This window comes from Rhinopithecus roxellana, chromosome 6 (assembly GCF_007565055.1).
Source record: "Rhinopithecus roxellana isolate Shanxi Qingling chromosome 6, ASM756505v1, whole genome shotgun sequence".
NCBI lineage: Eukaryota > Metazoa > Chordata > Mammalia > Primates > Cercopithecidae > Rhinopithecus > Rhinopithecus roxellana.
In genome coordinates, this window is record NC_044554.1 from 66,837,178 (window position 1) to 66,856,963 (window position 19,786).

At 35.4% G+C, this 19,786-nt stretch overlaps 1 protein-coding gene across 9 annotated transcripts in view; it reads left to right on the top strand.

Moving 5' to 3' along the window:
- Positions 1-19,786, top strand: part of GRM8 (glutamate metabotropic receptor 8) — an 858,863-nt gene that overhangs the window by 813,748 nt on the left and 25,329 nt on the right. The window contains exon 10 of one of the 9 annotated variants that reach the window (XR_004058116.1): positions 12,804-12,872. The exons of the other annotated variants lie outside the window; for them this stretch is intronic. The gene's annotated coding sequence lies outside the window, so the exon portion shown is untranslated. The remainder of the gene's footprint in view (positions 1-12,803; positions 12,873-19,786) is intronic. 9 annotated transcript variants of the gene reach the window in all.

A 19,786-nucleotide genomic window follows, 5' to 3' on the forward strand; every position in this document is an offset into this window, starting at 1 on the left:
AATATATTGTGGTGTTAGTTCATGAGGTAAAAACTAGGAGCCCCAATAGTAGAGAGGGCAAGAAGCTTACTAAAAATTAGCACAGCCATTTAGTGTTCGACCTAGTTTTCAAATCTAGGTCTAACTCATCCCAAAGCTCTAATACTTTCTAGTGATTACCAGCATGAATTTTGAAAGTAATTAGATTTCTCAGTTAGCATGCTTATATCATTTGGCTACTTTGAAGACAATTTTATAGCTTCTAAGAGAAACCATTTTTTAATGTAATAAACAGTGTGCACAAATATTGCTTTTAATCTGAATTTTGTCTAAATAATATACAAAACATGAAAATTAAATAAATTATTTACTCAGATATTAATTATTCTAACTATGAGAAAAATAATCATAGGTAAACAGGAAAAAATTGAAACTGACCAGAGACGTGATCCTTGATTTCCTTATCTCATGCCAGTAATGTCTCTGATCCAGCTTTTTATATCTGAAGAATAATCTTATATTTATGTTTTACCTTGCTCAAGATGGATTTAAGGCAATATACATAAATCCTTAAAATCAGAATATTAAAGTATAAAGTAAACGTGGCATTCAGAACAAAGAAAATAAAATTAATTAAGGCAAGAAGGGGTAAAGCAAGAGACAAGATTAATAATTGTTGTGTGTTAAATAGTGTCTCCCAAAAAGATAGGCCTACTTCCTAACCTCTGGATCCTGTAAATGTGATCTTATATGGAAAAGGGGCCTTAGCAGATCTAAAGTTAATGATTTTGCTCTGTAATCATCCTGAGTTAGCCAAATGGGACCTGAATCCAATGAAAGTGTCCTTAGAGTAGAGGAGAAGGCCATGTGGACATGGAAGCAGAGATTGAAGTTATGCAGCCACCAACCAAGGAATGCTTGGAGCCATCAGAAGCTAGAAGAGGGAACGACAGAACAGCGTGGCCAACACCTTAATTTTGAACTTTTGGTCTCCAGACTTGAAAACAAACAAAAGAAACTTCTGTTGTTTCTTCTATCCACCCAGTTTGCGTGAATTTGTTAGAACAGCCACAGGAAAGTAAGACAATACTCTAAATAAATTGTCTTGGTAGAAAAGTTTTTAAAATTTCTTTCCTATTTTCCCTCCCTCCCTTCTTTCCTTCCTTCCTCCCTCCCTTTGTCACTCCTTCCCTTCCTCCCTTCCTCCCTTCTTTCCTTCCTCTTTTCTTTCTTTCCTTTCTTTCTCTCTCTCTCTCTTTCTCTCTTTCCTCCTTTTCTCACTCTCTTTATTAAAACATAATTGGCAAATAAAAAGTATATATATTTAAGATATCTGACATGATTTCATACATGTATATGTTGTGGAAATAATTACCAAACTAAAGTTAATTAACATATTACTCACCTCACATAATTATCTTTGTGTCTATGTGTCAGGTGAGAACACTTAAGATCTACTCTCCTAACAAATTTTTAGTATACAATACAGTCACCATGCGCCACATTAAATCTCCAGAACTTATTTGTTGTATAACTGAAACTTTGTACTATTTGACCAACATTGCCCCGTTTTCCCCACCCGCCAGCTCCTGGCAAGCAAGATTCCAGTCTCAGCTTCTATAAGTTCAACTTTTTTAGACTCCACATATAAGTGGGATAATGCAATATTTGTTTTTCTATGTCTGCCTTACTTCACTTAGCATAATGTTCTCCAAGTTCATCCATGTTGTACCATATGTTAGAATTTCTTTTCTTTTTAAGGCTGAATAATATTCTATTAAAGAATTGAATATATCCCACTTGTAAAATTCATTTCCTGCTGACAGCTACTTAGGTTATTTCCATATCTCTGCTATTGTGAATAATGCTGCAATGAATATGGAAGTGCAGATATCTCCTTGAGATACTGATTTCATTCATTTTAGATGTATACCCAAAGTGCTAGATTCTATGGCAGTACTTTTTTTATTATTTTTTGAGAAATCTTCATATTGTTTTTCACAATGGCTATAACAATTTACATCCCTATAAACAGTGTGCAATGTTTTCCTTTTCTCCACATCCTTGTTAACATTTGTTATTTTTTTCTTTGGCTAATAGCCAATCTAACAGATGTGAGGTAATGTGTCATTGTTGTTTTGATTTGCATTTCCTTGATGATTATTACTGTTGAGTGTCTTTTCATATACCTGTTGGCCATTTGTATATCCTCTTTGAAAAAATGTCTATTTAGGTCCTTTGCCCATTTTAAAATCAGGGATTTCTTTTGCTATTGAGTTGTATGACTTTCTTACATATTTTGGACATAATCCATTGTTAGGTGTATGGTTTGCAAATACTTTCTCTATTTCACAACTTGTATTTTTATTTGCTGTTTCCTTTCCTGCACAGAAGCTTTTTTTTTTTTTTTTTTTTTTTTTCTTAGAGATGGCTTTTTCTGTTACCCAGGCTAGAGTGCAGTGGCACAATCATAGCTCACTGCAGCCTGGAACTCCTAGACTGAAGTAACCCGCCTACCTCAGCCTACTAGCTGGAACTACAGGCATATGCCACCATGCCTAGCTAAACGTTTTGTTTTCATATTTTTGGAGATGAGTATTGCTATGTTGCCCAGTCTCTACACAACATAACTTAGTTTCTCTCAAACTCCTGGCCTTAAGCTGTCCTCCCACCTCAGCCTCATGAGTTGCTGGAATTACAGGCTGCAGAAGCTTTTTATTTATTTTATTTTATTTTATTTATTTTTTTTTATTATTATACTTTAAGTTCTAGGGTACATGTGCATAACGTGCAGGTTTGTTACATATGTATACTTGTGCCATGTTGGTGTGCTGCACCCATCAACTCGTCAGCACCCATCAATTCATCATTTATATCAGGTATAACTCCCAATGCAATCCCTCCCCCCTCCCCCCTCCCCATGATAGGCCCCGGTGTGTGATGTTCCCCTTCCCAAGTCCAAGTGATCTCATTGTTCAGTTCCCACCTATGAGTGAGAACATGCGGTGTTTGGTTTTCTGTTCTTGTGATAGTTTGCTAAGAATGATGGTTTCCAGCTGCATCCATGTCATTTGATGTAATCCCACTTGTTTATTTTTACTTTTGTTGCTGGTGTTTTTGGTGTTGTATAAAAAAACCTTGCCAAGACCAACATAAAGGAGCTTTTCCCTGTGTTTTATTCAAAGAGTTTTAGGGTTTCAGATCATACATGTTCAAAATGCATTCATTTTGAGTTTTTTTTTTTGTATGATATAAGATAAAACTTGAATTTCATTATTTTTCATGTGAATATCCAGTTTTACCACCACCATTTGTTGGATGATACTTTCCCCATCGCATATTTTTGGAACCCTTGTCAAAAATTAGGTGACTGCATATGTGTAGCTTTATTTCTGAGCTCTTTATTGTGTTCCATTGGTCTGTAAGTCTGTTTTTATGCCAGTACCATGCTGTTTTGATTACTATAGCTTTGTAATATAGTTTCTAATCAGGCAGTCTGATGTCTTCAACTTTGTTCTTCTTTCTCAAGATTACTTTGGCTATTTGGGGTTATGTGTGGTTCCATACAATTTTAGGATTATTTTTCCTATTTCTGTTTTTAAAAAGTCATTTTAATTTTGATAGGCATTACCTTGAATTTGTAGATCATGTTGGGTAGTATGAGAATTTTAACAGTATTAATTATTCCAATTCATGAACATGGAATATCTTTCCACTTATTTGTGTCTTTCTTTAATTTTTTTTCATCAATGTCTTATGGTTGTCAGTACAAAGATCTTCCATATTGCGGGATCTGGCCAGCAGCCCACAATGCAACGGGGCTCTCTCTTTGTTCCCAGGTGGATCGGCAGGTCGATAAATAATAGACACACACAAGATAGTGAAAGTTGGGTCCAGGGGGGTAACAGCCTTCTGGTCCTGTGATGCCAACAATACACTGGATATGCCAGCATTTATTATTAAGTTTAGTGAGGGCGTGGGTAGGTTATTGAGGGATTTAGGGTCATTTGATTATGAGGTGAGATGGTCACATGGGGATGAAGTAATAATTCTTTAACATAACATCTGTATGCAGAAGTACAGTATACAGAGATAAGAATTTGCAATATAGCGTGTGCATCAGTAATTTCTAACAGAGCCTTAAAACAGGAACACAGTCTTTCCATAACCTATGATTAGCAAGATATTAATCAGCAGTAACAGTTGCAGCAAAAGCTGCTTACAAACAATTCATAGAAACAGGACGGGAAGTTAGACAACCGGTTAGACTAGAATTTCTCAGAAGGGAGTATGCCTTAACCCTGAAGAGACCTACAAGAGCAGCAGCAAGATGAGGGCGTTTATAGCCCTATCTTATCCATATGGACAGGTGACCCCCATGCATCCATTTATAGGCTTTCCATGAGGGTCGCATTCCATTCCCAGAGCCATGAATACCTGCTTTTCTGGGATAGAACCCTTGGTGATGTGAAACCTCCCTGACTGCACATCCATTCATAGGCTCTCTGCAGGGGGAAGCACATCATGCACTGTTGGCTTATTCTGGCAGTTCAGCCTGGCATTGTCTTTACACAATCCTGCATGCAATTTTGTATTTACAATAATCAGGAGCATTTCATCTTTTATTCCATAACAATAGTTTCAGGGGGTCTCCCTACACTTCCACCTCCTTAAACTTTTGTCTATGTATTTTATTCTTTTTGATGTGATGGCACATAGAATTTTTTTCTTAATTGGATAATTTGTTATTTAGTGTATAGAAATTCAACTGATTTTTATATATTAATTTTGTATCCTGCAACTATACTGAATTTGTTTATGCTAACAGTTTTTTTTCATTTTTAGGTTTTCCTGTATGTAAAACCATGTCATTTGTAAACATTAATCATTTCACTTCTTTCATTCTGATTAGGATGACGTTTACCTTTTTATTTTTGTATAATTGCTTTGGCTACAACTCCCAGTACTGTGTTGAATAGAAATGGCAAAAGTAGACACCCTTGTCTTGTTCCTCATCTTAGAGGAAAATCTATCAGCTTTTCACCACTGAGTATGATGTTAGCTGTGATTTTGTTATATATGGCATTTGTTATGTTGAGGATCTTTCCACCTAATTTGTTGATAATTATTTTTATCGTGAAAGGATGTTGAATTTTGTCAAATGTCTTTTCTGCATCTATTGAGATGATCATATAATTTTTATCCTTTGTTCTATAAATGTGGTGTATCACATTAATTGATTTGTGTACATGAAACCATCTTTACATCCCAGGGATAAAACCTACTTGATTTTGCTGAATGAATGATGCTTTCCATGTGCTGTTGTTTCTTACATACCAGTCTTATGTGAGGCAGGGAAACCCTTCCTTGCAAGCCTAGGAAGAAAAAAGCTATAAGCAGTCCAGTAGCTTCCTTTAAGAAAATTTGCTATTCAACTCATGGCCTATCTCTAGGACTCTTTAAAGTATTTTGAGGATTAACATAGGTGTTCAGTTAAGGATTAAAAATACATATAGGTTGGACATGGTTGCTCGTGCCCTAAATCCCAGCTCTTTGGGATCCCAGGCAGATTACTTGAGCCCAGGATTTCAAGACAAGCCTGGGCAATGTGGTGAAACCTCATCTCTACAAAAAATTTAAAAATTAGGCAAGCATGGTGCCCTATGCTTGTAGTCCCAGCTACTCAGTAGGCTGAGGTGGGAGGATCGCTTAAGCCTGGGAGGTAGGTGTTGCAGTGAGCCAAGATATATATATATATGTGTGTGTGTGTGTGTGTGTGTGTGTGTGTGTGTGCCCGCGCGCGCGTGCATGTGTGTGTATTTTGAATACCTCATTTGCAAATACTCTTTAGCTGGAAGTCTAGCTAAAACATTCCAAATTGTTTTAGGACATCAACTGAAACTAATTGAGATAATTAAATGTGTGAGATATTGCTGAGAGATCAATGAATATAAAAATGATACATTAGTCCATTTTCATACTGCTATGAAGAAATACCTGAGACTGGGTAATTTATAAAGAAAAAATGTTTAATGGATTCATAGTTCCACATGGCTCGGGAGGCATCACAATCATGGTGGAAGGTGAAGGAGGAGCAAAGGCACATCTTACATTGTGACAGGCAAGAGATTGTGTGCAGGGTCACTGCCCTTTATAAAACCGTCAGATCTCATGAGACATATTCACTACCATGAGAACATATGGGAAAAACCTGACCCCATGATTAAATTACCTCCAAACGGGTCCCTCCCAAGAGACATGGGGATTATGGGAGCTATAATTCAAGATAAGATTTGGGTGGGGACACAAAGCCTAAGCATATTATTCCAAGCTGGCCCCTCACAAATCTCATATCCTCATGTTTCAAAACCAAATATGCCTTCCCAGCAGTCCCCTAAAGTCTTAACTAATTTCAGCATTAACTCAAAAGTCTGCAGTTAAAAATTTCATGTGAGACAAGGCAAATCCCTTCTGCCTATGAGCTTACAAAATCAAAAACAAGTTAGTTACTTCCTAGATACGTTGGGGGTACAGGCATTGGGTAAATACACCTGTTCCCAATGGGAGAAATTCACCAAAATGAAGGGGCTAGAGACCCCATGCAAGTTTGAAATCTAGCAGGACCATCAAATCTTAAAGCTCCAAAATGATCTCCTTTGACTACGTGTTTCACATCCAGGTCATGCCAATGCAAGAGGTGGGTTCCCATGGTCTTGTGTAGCTTTGTCCCTGTGGCTTTGCGGAATACCACCCCAGTTCCATCTGCTTTCATGGGCTGGCATTGAATGTCTGCAGCTTTTCCAAATGCAAGGTGCAAGCTCTAGGTGGATCTACCATTCTGGGGTCTGGAGGGCACTGATGCTCTTCTCACAACTCCACTAGGCAGTACCCAAGTGGGGACTCTGTGTGGAGGCTCTCATCCCACATTTTCCTTCTGTACTGCTCTAGCAGAAGTTCTCCAGGTTGCCCCTGCAGCACACCTCTGCCTGGACATCCAGACATTTCCATACATCCTCTGAATTCTAGGCAGAGGTTACCAAATCTCAATTCTTGACTTTTGTGCACCCACAGGTTGAACACTATGTATAAACTGCCAAAGCTTGTGGCTTGTACCCTCTGAAGCGATAGCCTGAGCTGTACATTGGCACTTTTACTCATGGCTGGGACTCAGGGCACCAAGCCCCGAGACTGCATGCAGTAGGGCCCTGGACTCTGCCCAGGAAACCATTTTCCCCCCCAGGCCTCCAGGCCTGTGATGGGAGGAGCTGCCGTGAAGACCTCTGACATGCTCTGGAGACATTTTCCCCATTGTCTTGACAATGAACATTTGGCTGCTCATTACTTGTGCAAATTTCTGCAGCTGGCTTGAATTTCTCCTCAGAAAATACGTTTTTGTTTTCTGTTACATTGTCAGCTGCAGATTTTTCAAACTTTGATGCTCTACTTCCATTTAAACATGTTTCAATTCCAACCCATATCTTTGTGAATGAATAAAACTGAATGCTTTTTAGGGCACCCAAGTCACATCTTGAATGCTTCGCTGCTTAGAAATTTCTTCTGCCAGATACCCTAAATCATCTCTCTCAAGGTCACAGTTCCACAGATCTCTAAGGCAGGGCAAAATGCCACCAGTCTATTTGCTAAAGTGTAACAAGATTTACCTTTGCTCCAGTTCCCAATATGTTTCTTATTTCCATCTGAGACCACCTCAGCCTGAATTCATTGTTGATATTACTATCAGCATTTTGGTCAAAACTGTTCAAAAAGTCTCTAGGAAGCTCCAAAGTTTCCCATATCATCCTATCTTCTTCTGAGACTTCCAAACTCTTCCAACCTCTGCCTGTTACTTACCCAGTTCCAAAGTTGTTTCCACATTTTCATGCATCTTACTAGCAGTACCCCACTCTACCAGTACCAATTTAATGTATTAGTCCTTTCTCACACTGCTAATAAAGACATACTCAAGACTGGGTAATTTATAAAGGAAAGAAGTTTAATTGACACATAGTTTAGTATGGCTGGGAGGGCCTCAGGTAACTTAGAATCATGGCAGAAGGAGAAATGAACACATCCTTCTTCACATGGCAGCAGGAAGGAGAAGTGCAGAGCAAAGGAGTGAGGGGAAGCCCCTTACTAAACCATCAGCTCTCATGAGAACTCACTCACTATCACACAAATAGTATGGAGGTAACCACCCTCATCATTCAATTTCCTCCCACTGAGTCCCTCCCATGACATGTGGGGATTGTGGGGGCTACAGTTCAAAATGATATTTGTGTGGGGACATAGCCAAACCATATCAGATGGAGAAATGATTTGACAACATGGGGGTTAACTTGACAAAAGCAGTTTTCATAAAGGAGTGAAGGGAAAGCCTAATTGGAGTAGGTTCAGAAAAGAATAAAAGGAAAGCAAGTGGATTCAGCAAATATAGATAACAGTTTCACTGAATTTTAGTGTAGAATGGTGAAAATTGGTTTTTAAAAATAGTTGTGAGTTAGAGAATCTCAGAAGACTTTTTGTAAGATAGAATGTGATAGCCTCTTTCTAGTATGACAATAATAATTCAGTAGATAGATTATTCTCTGGTAAAATTGAAAATGTAGGTATGTGAGGAAAACAAGTTCCAAGTGGGTCCTTTGTCAGGTGAAGGAGATGGGATCTTATGCACAAGTGGGTGTTGGTCTTACATACTAACAACAACAAATGCTGAAACAAAGATTAAAGGAGGCAGTAGATTGTTGAAAGTTGTATAGAAGTTTGTGGAAGTTCTCCAGTTGTCTTTTCTATTTTCTTTGTGAGATAAGAACTATTTTATCAAATAAAAGTTAAGAGAAGAAGGGGGTATTGCAGTTTTTAGGAAAGATACATGAATTGGTCATGTTCTTGAAGGGTAAGATTGAAGAGGACTATCTAATAGTATAGCGTGCTGCCTGAGATTCACTTGAGGCTTATCATTAACCGTTTAAAATGAGTCTAATCTACAACAAACTAACTTTCAGCATTCTGGCAGCTTTTAGCACTTTTGCAATAGAAGCAGCAGTGAGTTAGATTTTAGCGGGTTGGAACTTTCTTTTTTGGACATAAGCAATGGCAGGAGAAAGGAGCAAAGAAGTGAAGGATTTTGCAAAGCAATGCTTTTAATAACGATGAAATCCAAGACAGATCATGAAGGAATAGATGAAGATGAGAGGGCGTACATCCTAGAGTATTGCAGGAAATTGTAGAATTGAAGAATTGTTGATGTTGGTAAGAGAAGAAGTAGGCTTGAAAAAGTAGAGTAGTGGTCAGAGCCCAGGATGCTTGAAGTTAAGATATTGGCAAGTGTGCAATTATTATTAAGACAAATGAGAGAAAATGATTATTGCAAGTGAGAAATGAAAAGGATTGAAAGGCCAAGGAATTGGGTGGCCCATCAATGTATATGTTAATATCAAAAAGAATAGTAGAGGAGAGAGAGAGAGATTTCGTTGGATACAAAAACTTTCAATATAATGTCAATGGTACACTGTCTTTTTTCTTGTTATTCAGCATTTCAATTATTTTTGCACCAGTTGTCTCTCTGGGATTGTAGGAAAGTGACAAGGACAGATACTGAAATTTTATGGTCAACACCAGATATTCAAAATGTCCTACAGTGCTTTATGGTCTTCATGGTTTATGAGGCGATTTCATATGCATTATCTTATTTATTTTTATAGTTATCTAGTGAGACAACTAGAGATGATATTGTTATAAAAGCTTTATAGATGAGGAAATTGAAGTTTGATTATATTAAATCATTTGCCACTATATATCTATGGCTGGAAAATGATTGAAAAAAAGTTTCCATGAGACCAAATTCCACATGGATATGTTCTGAGAATGGTAAATAGAAGTTTATTAAGTATCACAACCAAATACATTGACCTCATTCTTTGATATTTTTTTTTTTTTTTTTTTTTTTTTTTTTTTTTTTTTTGAGGCAGAGTCTCGCTCTGTCGCCCGGGCTGGAGTGCAGTGGCCGGATCTCAGCTCACTGCAAGCTCCGCCTCCCGGGTTTATGCCATTCTCCTGCCTCAGCCTCCCGAGTAGCTGGGACTACAGGCGCCCGCCACCTCACCCGGCTAATTTTTTTTGTATTTTTAGTAGAGACGAGGTTTCACCGTGTTAGCCAGGATGGTCTCGATCTCCTGACCTCGTGATCCACCCGTCTCGGCCTCCCAAAGTGCTGGGATTACAGGCTTGAGCCACTGCGCCCGGCCTCTTTGATATGTTTATGAAGCTCCAGCATTTACAGGAACATTTGTATGCCATGGAATTGAAAAAAAAATTCTTAAACATATTTGATTTTGTTTTCAAAATATATTTTAATTTTTTCTGCCCTTCCCTGAGATAAACACTAAGTATTCTGTGTTAAGTGCACATAGTAATTCATAACATGTTAGTTATTGTAAGGTAATACATTATTAAGTGTATACACTTTTTTTTAAAAGGAACTAGAGTAACTATATTTATAAATATAGATGTAAAAGAGTAAATAAAATAGTGGAAGCAACAATTCAATAGAATTAAAATACTGTCACAATGAGAATATATTAAATATACAAGGAAATCTAATTATTTTGTCTAATCATAAAAGCCTTAAGATACTCTAAATGGAAAATGAAAAAAGCTCGAAGTTGTCTATATCTGCTATTTTTGAAAGAAAAGAAATCAGTGTGAAAACTAGTAATAGAAAAATGCTCTCATTTGCTAATGATGAAAATGTGTCTTAAAGAATTAAAGCTATTCATAATGATAAGATAATAGACGCATTCTTGAAAACTCAGCAACAAAATAAACTAACACAAGAACAGAAAACCAAACACCGCATGTTCTCACTCATAAGTGGGAGTTGAACAATGAGAACACATCGGCACAGAGAGGTGAATATCACACACTGAAGCGTGTTGGGGGCTGGGGGGCAAGGGGAGGGATAGCATTAGGAGAAATACGTAATGTAGATGATGGGTTGATGGGTGCAGCAAACCACCATGGCATGTGTATACCTATGTAACAAACCTACATGTTCTGCACATATATCCCCGAACTTAAAGTATGATAATAATAATAAAAGAATGTTTATTCCTTAATTTTATTTAGAATTTACCCACAAATTCAAGGCCAATGCAGTATGTCCTGAGGATTAATTTTTTGTGTCAACTTGACTGGGCAAAGGGATGCCATATAGCCAGTAAAGCGTTCTTTCTGGGTATCTTTATGAGTTTGTTTCCAGAAGAGGTTAGCATTGGAATAGGTAGACTGAGTAAAGAAGACCACCCCGCCACCAGTGTGGGTGGGCATCTTCCAATCCATTGATGGCCTGAATAGAACAAAAAGGTATAGGAAGGGAAAATTCAGTCTCTCTTCTTGAGCTGGGGTGTCTGCTTTTTTCTGCTCTGGGATATCAGGCCTTTGGAATTGGATCAGAACTTCCATCATTGGTTCCCCTGGTTCTCAGGTCTTTGGACTTTGAATTATGCCAGTAACTTTTCTGATTCCCCAGCCTGCAGATGGCAGATCATGGACATGCTTAGCCTCTATCATTGTGTGAGCCAATTTCCATAATATATACCTATATCAATAGGAAATTAGTAATTGGAGAACCCTGACTAATAAGGACATTATACAGAATCAAGAATTCTACTTCTTCAAAAGGAAGGGGAAAAATAATCTTTCTTTTTTCAACTATCATATTCCTAGAATATCAACCGACATCAAGTAAATGCTACTTACATTAATAAGGGATACAATGACCAGATGCATTTTAAATCGAAAAAAATCAACATCTCTCTTACAGCCTATCAATAACCTGTTAGAAAATGTGATGGATTAAAAAATACCCTCTTTATAATGGAACCATTACATTCTTCAGAACAATTCTACTTAAAAGAATAGCACCTGTTTTAAGAAAATTACAGAATTCCACTGAAAGACTGAAAACAAGATTTGAATGAAAGATACACTGTTGTTGACAGGAAGACTGAAAAAGTATAAAAAGGCAAACTTTTAAAAATTAACTAAACTTCATTTAAATCAATATCTATTTATAACTTAAAATGCATTATTAGCAAACTAAGCATATAAGAGAATTTATCTAATCTGATAATAAGCACCTTATAAAATGCAGCAGATATCATACTTAACAGTGAATTGCTAAAAGCTTTCTTCCTGGATTTGGGAAAAAAGCAAGGATGCCTACTTGTTTTTAATACTGAAAATAATCTCTGTTATTCAATATTGTACTGATGTTCCTATCTACTGCAAGACAACAAAAAGAAGACATAAAGTTTAGAAAGAAAAGGTAAGATTCAATATTTGCAGATGACATAAATTCTGTGTAAAGATATTCCAAAAGAAATTACAGATAAACTGTTAGAATCAATAAGTAAGTTTAACAAGTTTACCAAATATAAGATCAATATACAAAATTACATTTCTGTATAGAAGCAATGAATACATAAAAATAAAATATAAAATTTACAACAGCATAAATATCAAATAACTAAAAATATATCTAACAAAATAAATGACCTCTACATCGAAAACTACAAAACAGTATAGAAACAAATTAAAGAGGACTTGAGTAAATGGAAGTATATAAAAATTCATGGACCAGAAGATTCAATTTTATAAAGATATCAAATACCCAGACTGAACTATATATTAATGCAATCCTAATCAAAATTCCAGTAGGGGTATGTGTGTGTTTGTGTGTGTGTGTGTGTGTGTGTGTGTGTGTGTGTGTGTGTTTATATCGAAAATTGGCAAGCTGACTCTAAAATTTTTATGGAATTATACAGGAACAAGACGAACCAAGACAGTCTGGAGAAAAAAAATAAGTTGGAAGACATATACTACCAAGTATTGAAGTTTGCTATCAAATTATGCAGTAACAAAGCAGCAGGTGTTGATACAAGGATGGAAAAATAGCCCAATGGAATAGAATAGAGTTGAGATACAGACCCAGTCATATATGTTCACCTGATTCATGATAATGGTCACAGTGGAGGGTTGTGGAAATTCTTTTTCAACATATGTAGCTGAGAGAATTTGATATCAAAAAAATATGCTAGGGAAGCAAGGAAGAAATAATATGAAAGTACAAAACTTACCAGTAATATTAAGGACACAGAAAAACACAGACTATTATAATACTGTAATTATCATGTGTAAACTACCCATCTTGAGTAAAAAGACAAAGAAATGAACCGATCAAACATAATAACTACAACAACTTTTCAGGACATAGACAATACACTAAGATATACATGGAAACAACAAAAAGCTCAAAAGTGGGGGGATGAAGTTAAAACTTTAGAGTTTTAATAGTTTTATCTTTGCTTATTTGTTTGTTTATATAATAAGTGTTACATTGTCATGAGTTTAAAATAATAGTTGTCATCAGTCTAAAAAATTAAGATGATATTTGCAAGCCTCATGGCAACCTCAAATCAAAAGCATACAACAGATACATAACGAAAAATTAGCAAAAAATTAAAACATACCAACAGAGAAAGATCACCTCCACTGAAAGGAAGTCAGGAAGGAAGAGGAGGCCACAAAACAATCAGGAAACAAATTAAAAAATGGCAAGAGTAAGTCCTTACTTATCAATAATACCATTGAATGTAAATGGGCTAAACTCTTCAATCAAAAGACAGAGTGACAGAATGGATTAAAAAATCATAATATAGATTGATGGTTTCCAGCTGCATCCATGTCCCTTCAAAGACATTAACTCATCCTTTTTTGAGGCTGCATAGTATTCCATGGTGTATATGTGCCACATTTTCTTAATCCAATCTGTCACTGATGGACATTTGGGTTGGTTCCAAGTCTTTGCTGTTGTGAATAATGCCGCAGTAAACATATGTGTGCATGACTTTATAGCAGCACGATTTATAATCCTTTGGGTATATACCCAGTAATGGGATGGCTGGGTCAAATGGTATTTCTAGTTCTAGATCCTTGAGGAACCGCCACACTGTCTTCCACAATGGTCGAACTAGTTTATGGTCCCACCAACAGTGTAAAAGTGTTCCTATTTCTCCACATCCTCTCCAGCACCTGTTGTTTCCTGACTTTTTAATAATCGCCTTTCTAACTGTGTGATATGGTATCACATTGTGGTTTTGATTTGCATTTCTCTGATGGTGAGTGATGATGAGCATTTTTTCAAGTGTCTGTTGGCTGCATAAATGTCTTCTTTTGAGAAGTGTCTGTTCATATCCTTCATCTACTTTTTGATGGGGCTGTTTGTTTTTTTCCTGTAAATTTGTTTGAGTTTTTTGTAGGTTCTGGATATCAGCCCTTTGTCAGATGAGTAGCTTGCAAAAATTTTCTCCCATTCTGGAGGTTGCCTGTTCACTCTGATGGTAGCGTCTTTTGCTGTGCAGATGCTCTTTAGTTTAATTAGATCCCATTTGTCAATTTTGGCTTTTGTTGCCATTGCTTTTGGTGTTTTAGACATGAAGTCCTTGCACATGCCTATGTCCTGAATGGTATTGCCTAGGTTTTCTTCTGGGGTTTTTATGGTTTTAGGTCTAACATTTAAGTCTCGAATCCATCTTGAATTAACTTTTGTATAAGGTGTAAGGAAGGGATCCAGTTTCAGCTTTCTACATATGGCTAGCCAGTTTTCCCAGCACCATTTATTAAATAGGGAATCCTTTCCCCATTTCTTGGTTTTGTCAAGTTTGTCAAAGATCAGATGGTTGTAGATGTGTGGTATTATTTCTGAGGGCTCTGTTCTGTTCCATTGGTCTATATCTCTGTTTTGGTACCAGTACCATGCTGTTTTGGTTACTGTAGCCTTGTAATATAGTGTTCTCACTCCTAGGTGGGAATTGAACAATGAGAACACCTGGACACAGGAAGGGGAACATCACACACTGGGGCCTGTCATGGGGTGGGGGAGAGGGGAGGGATAGTATTAGGAGATATACCTAATGTAAATGACGAGTTAATGGGTACAGCACATCAACATGGCACAAGTATACATATGTAACAAACCTGCATGTTGTGCACATGTACCCTAGAACTTAAAGTATAATAAAAAGTAAATTGATTAATTAAAAAAAGAAAATATTCAAGAGGGACATAACTCAGTAAAAATGTATTTCCTGTCTTAACAATAAATAAAATAAAATAAAAACCATAGTATAAAAAGAACAAAACTGCAAGACCCAATGATCTGTTGCCTACAAGAAACACACTTCACCATAAAGATGTATAGACCGAAAATAAAGGAATGGAAAAATATATTTCATGCAAATTGGAACCAAAAAGGAACAGGAGTAGCTATACATTTATCAGACAAAATAGATGTCAAGACAAAAACTATAAAAAGGTGGCAAGCCACCCAGTAAAAGAAGTGGAAGATATTTGCATTATACATACAAGAAACTGTATCCAGAATATGTAACAGAGGAGTTAAAGTTGATAAGAAAAAAAGATAAATGACTCAATAGAAAATGGGCAAAAAATTTGGTCACTTTCAGAAGGAGATACTCGAATACTCAATAATTATAGGAAAAGCAATTCAACTTCTTTAATCATAGAAAACTGCAAATGAAAACTATAACTACATTTTACATAGTACAAACACATCATAATGGCAAAAATAAAAAAGGCAATCTCAAATGCTGGTAAGGATGTAGAGTATTTAAAATTATCTTCATCTACTACAGTGTTAGTAAGTTCAACTACTTTGGAAAACTCTTTGGCAATACCTACCTAATAACCAAAAAGAATTATTGAATATATTGTTATAGGCACTGGACATACAGCAATGAGAAAAGCAGAAAATACAATACTTGACTTTATAGGTTTCACAATAAACAAATAAGCACATATAATTTAAAAAATATGATGGTTATAAATGATAGGGAGAAAAATAAATCAAAAAAGGAGGATAAGGAGTAATGAAGGGTGTAATTTTAGACAATATGTTCCCAAACTAGAAACAAAATCTAAATATATAACATCAGTATAATATTTTTATTTATACATAATAATTATACGTATTTTGGGGTATATGTGGTATTTTGACTTATGCATACAAGTGTAAGGATCAAATCAGGGTATTTAGGATATCCATAGTATAAAACATTGTTTCTTTGTGTTGGGATCATTTCAAATCTTTTCTTTTAGCTGTTTTGAAACATATAACAAATTCTCATTAACTATAGTCACTCTACTGTATTATTGAACACTAGAATTTATCCCTTTCATGTAACTCTATGTTTGTACCCACTATTTTAATATATGTTATCAATAGTATAAAAATTATGCAGCTATTAAAAGTAGATTAATAAACCTGAAAAAATCTAAGGAGTACTTTTAAATGTCTATGGCCAAAGTATTAATATTCACACTATTCTAACTATGCAAAATTTGTCTTCATTTAAATATAGTGTAAAATATGTATATATATAATATACTATGTAAAAAGTAACAACTGGAACTTTTTGCAAAAAAAAAATTTCAGTGTTACAAAATGGAAATTTATGTCATGAAAAGATCATAATTTGTTAAAATTAAAGTAAAATATTTGGCAATAAATTGTATATATTTTGACACACTGCAAATCATCAAAGAGTAAGCATTGTAGAACTCTGAGTTCATGTTGTCTAATCTTGCAATAAATATAAATAAGCATATAAATAGTCACATACATATTAATGGAATGAATCATATAATGTGTATTTCTTTTGAAGTAAAATACATTTACAAAGAATTTTTATTGACTTTTGGAAACAATATATTAATAAACGTGAACTGGCATTCAAAATGATTGCAAAATTAACAGTAAATAAATATTTGTCTATAAATATGTATTTGCAAAAAGTTATTCAATTATTGCATCCCTAAAGAAAACTCTATGGGTTTTAAAAATTTGTTTTGTAAGTTAATAAGATCATTCCTATATCAATGACAGAAGTAATTTTCTACAAATGCAATTGGCTTTAGGCTTTGCCATATTCAAAGAGTCATTCTAACCTTCATACAATCATATTTTTGTAAGTTTGTCTGGTTGATAAGAGATATTGAGTAAATATGATTTGCGTAGTTTATTTCATTGGTGTGAGAAGGAGCTATTGAAATGTAATTTCACTTCTATTCTTTTATTAGTTGTTTTAATATCACACACACACACACATGCACTTGTAAAACAATGATTATATCTTTTTGTTTAGGTTCTACTATTTTTTATTTTATAAAAATAATTTATATTCATTGTTGAAAATTTGAAAAATTTGAACCAAAATACCAGAAGGAAGTAAACATCATTGATGGTTCTAATGTATATAAACAGCCAGAGTTAATGTTTTGGTTTGTTTCCTTCTAACTGGTCTTAGAGAGAAATGTTTGTCTTGAGATCATAGTATAGAAATGGTTCTGGCCTCAATATGTATTATTCTTAAAATTATATTGTTTCCCATGTTATTAATATTACTTCATAATGCCAATAATGGCTGTGCCATTATTTATATACTCAATTGTATTTTTGTTTATTGGGTTATGCCATCTTTTTACTTTTCATAAATAATTCCTAATGAACATTTTTGTAAATAATATTTTCATATATGTGATTTTTATATATTTTATAAAGAACAGAATCCAAGTGGGAAATTACTGGCTTGAATAGCAATAATCAAATATCGTCCACCTCCATTCGTATTTCAAGCATTGTTGCAACACTTTTTTACATCAAAGCATAGATAGGTTTACCTTAGTTTATCATCAATTTTCTTTTATATTCTTATCTCATTGAGTCACATATTTTCTCAAAATCTGTGGAACTCAGCTGTCTTTCCTTTGTAGAGCCATGGAATCACGGATTCAGAAAAAGGGAAGTACTGAGTACACAGACTTTAGAGCCAGAGAACCTGGCTCTGCACTTACTAGCACTATGACCTTAGGCAGGTGGCCTTACATTGCTGTACCTCAGTTTCTTCATCTGCAATGTGGGAATAAACACAGCACCTCCCTCAAAGAGTTGTGTGAATTCATGTAAAGTAAGGATGCATGTAAAGTGCTTACAAAGAGCCCAGTACATAATCAACTATTACAAATGCAGTTTATTATTATCCTAAGTTTCTAGGAGCTCTCCTCCTGATATTTTGTCTCTTTGGTTTTACTTTGGTCTGTAAGGCAGAAAAGTCTCATTTTTCCCACCCTGACTTGGGTTTTCTAAGTTTCTTACTGTACTATAGTCTTGGCCAGATGACTTGATCTTTATATCTAGTTCTGTCTTTGGCTTAGATCTCTTGTTTCAGCCTTCTTGCTCCCTGATCAACATTTAGTGAAAGCAAGAAGTTCCTAAATTTCTTATTTGAAAGAAAAATGGAGGTAGAATACTTGAGGTAAAATATCAATACTGAAAAATATCAACACCCAACAATTGTGTTATTTCAGTACTTTCCAAGCACTTTTTTATACATTATTCACAACCAACCCTCTGAGTTTACCAGGTCAGGAAACTTTTTTCTGTTTTACATATGAAAAACAAGACTCATGAAAGTTAATTATTGGCCTGGAGTTACCATATCCAAGGGTGTCAAAGTTAAGCATTTAATTTTGTGACTTTCTGACTCTCAGTAGAATGCCCTTCCAACTACAGTAAAGAACTTCCAGAATATATTAGTCAAACTTAACTTGTGTTTGCTGCTATAATAAGCAACCCAAAAATCAGTGGCTTCCAAAAACAACAATACTTTATTTCTGACCTACATTTCATACTAAGGAGTTTAGTTCCACTGAAGGACAGCCCTCATCTGGAATGTACCTTCCCTTGACAGATGTAAACAACAAGGATCAACCAATCAGTGATGCTTAAAACTGCTGTTCGTGCATGGTCTGTACTGTATCTGCTCATGACTCACTGTCTAAAACATATCACATAATGGACCCAGACACGGATGGGATGGAGAAGAATGCTCTTCCCCAAGACATGGTTCTGAAAACCACATGACAATGGACAAAGATGTCCAATCATAAGGAAGTGGGGATTAAGTAATTGAGGACAATAATATGATATACAATAGAAATTCATGACATATAAAGATATGGATGAATAAGTCTTTACAATATAAATAGAAAGTATCAACATTCAAAGAAAAGAAATAAGAACCTATAGAACTTGGCAAAAGTTTACTGTGTCAGAAGAGTTATCAAGGATAATTTTTAGCTTTATTTTTTTTTTCTTGAATATTCAGAGATTGGCAATAGTTGTTTGCAGAGACAAAGAAGTTGGTTAGAGCCAGTGTCAGATTGAACTAGCTGAGGAAAAGAGATCAAAAGAGAAAGTTGTACATGAGGTGCAAGTGCAAAGCTGCTGACATAGGAATTTTAGGCTATTAACTTGACAGCCCAGCTTCCTTTTGGAAATGCTGTTATATAGACTTCCTTTCCTATAAACTCCCTCAGGTACTGAAGGCTATATAAAGTGCCTGAAATGATTCTTCCTTGAAAATTTAATAAAAAGCCTAGCTTGGTACTTTCTTTCCCTAACCAAAGACCAAGGTCACTGAACCTAGGAATAAATTTAATGGCTTGGGATTATATTTGATAGACTAGACATTTTGTTAGAACATCATATTAATGTGCACAAGGTCAATCACTACAATCCATCTGAGGATACTGTAACTTCATTTTTCTGCCATAGCCGTGGAAATTATCTGTCATCCTGCTCAGTTTTCACTTATTACTTAGTCAGAGGGGCTGACTAACCAGTTATACGATACGTATCCACCACTTGCAGGAAAATAATTGAAAGTAT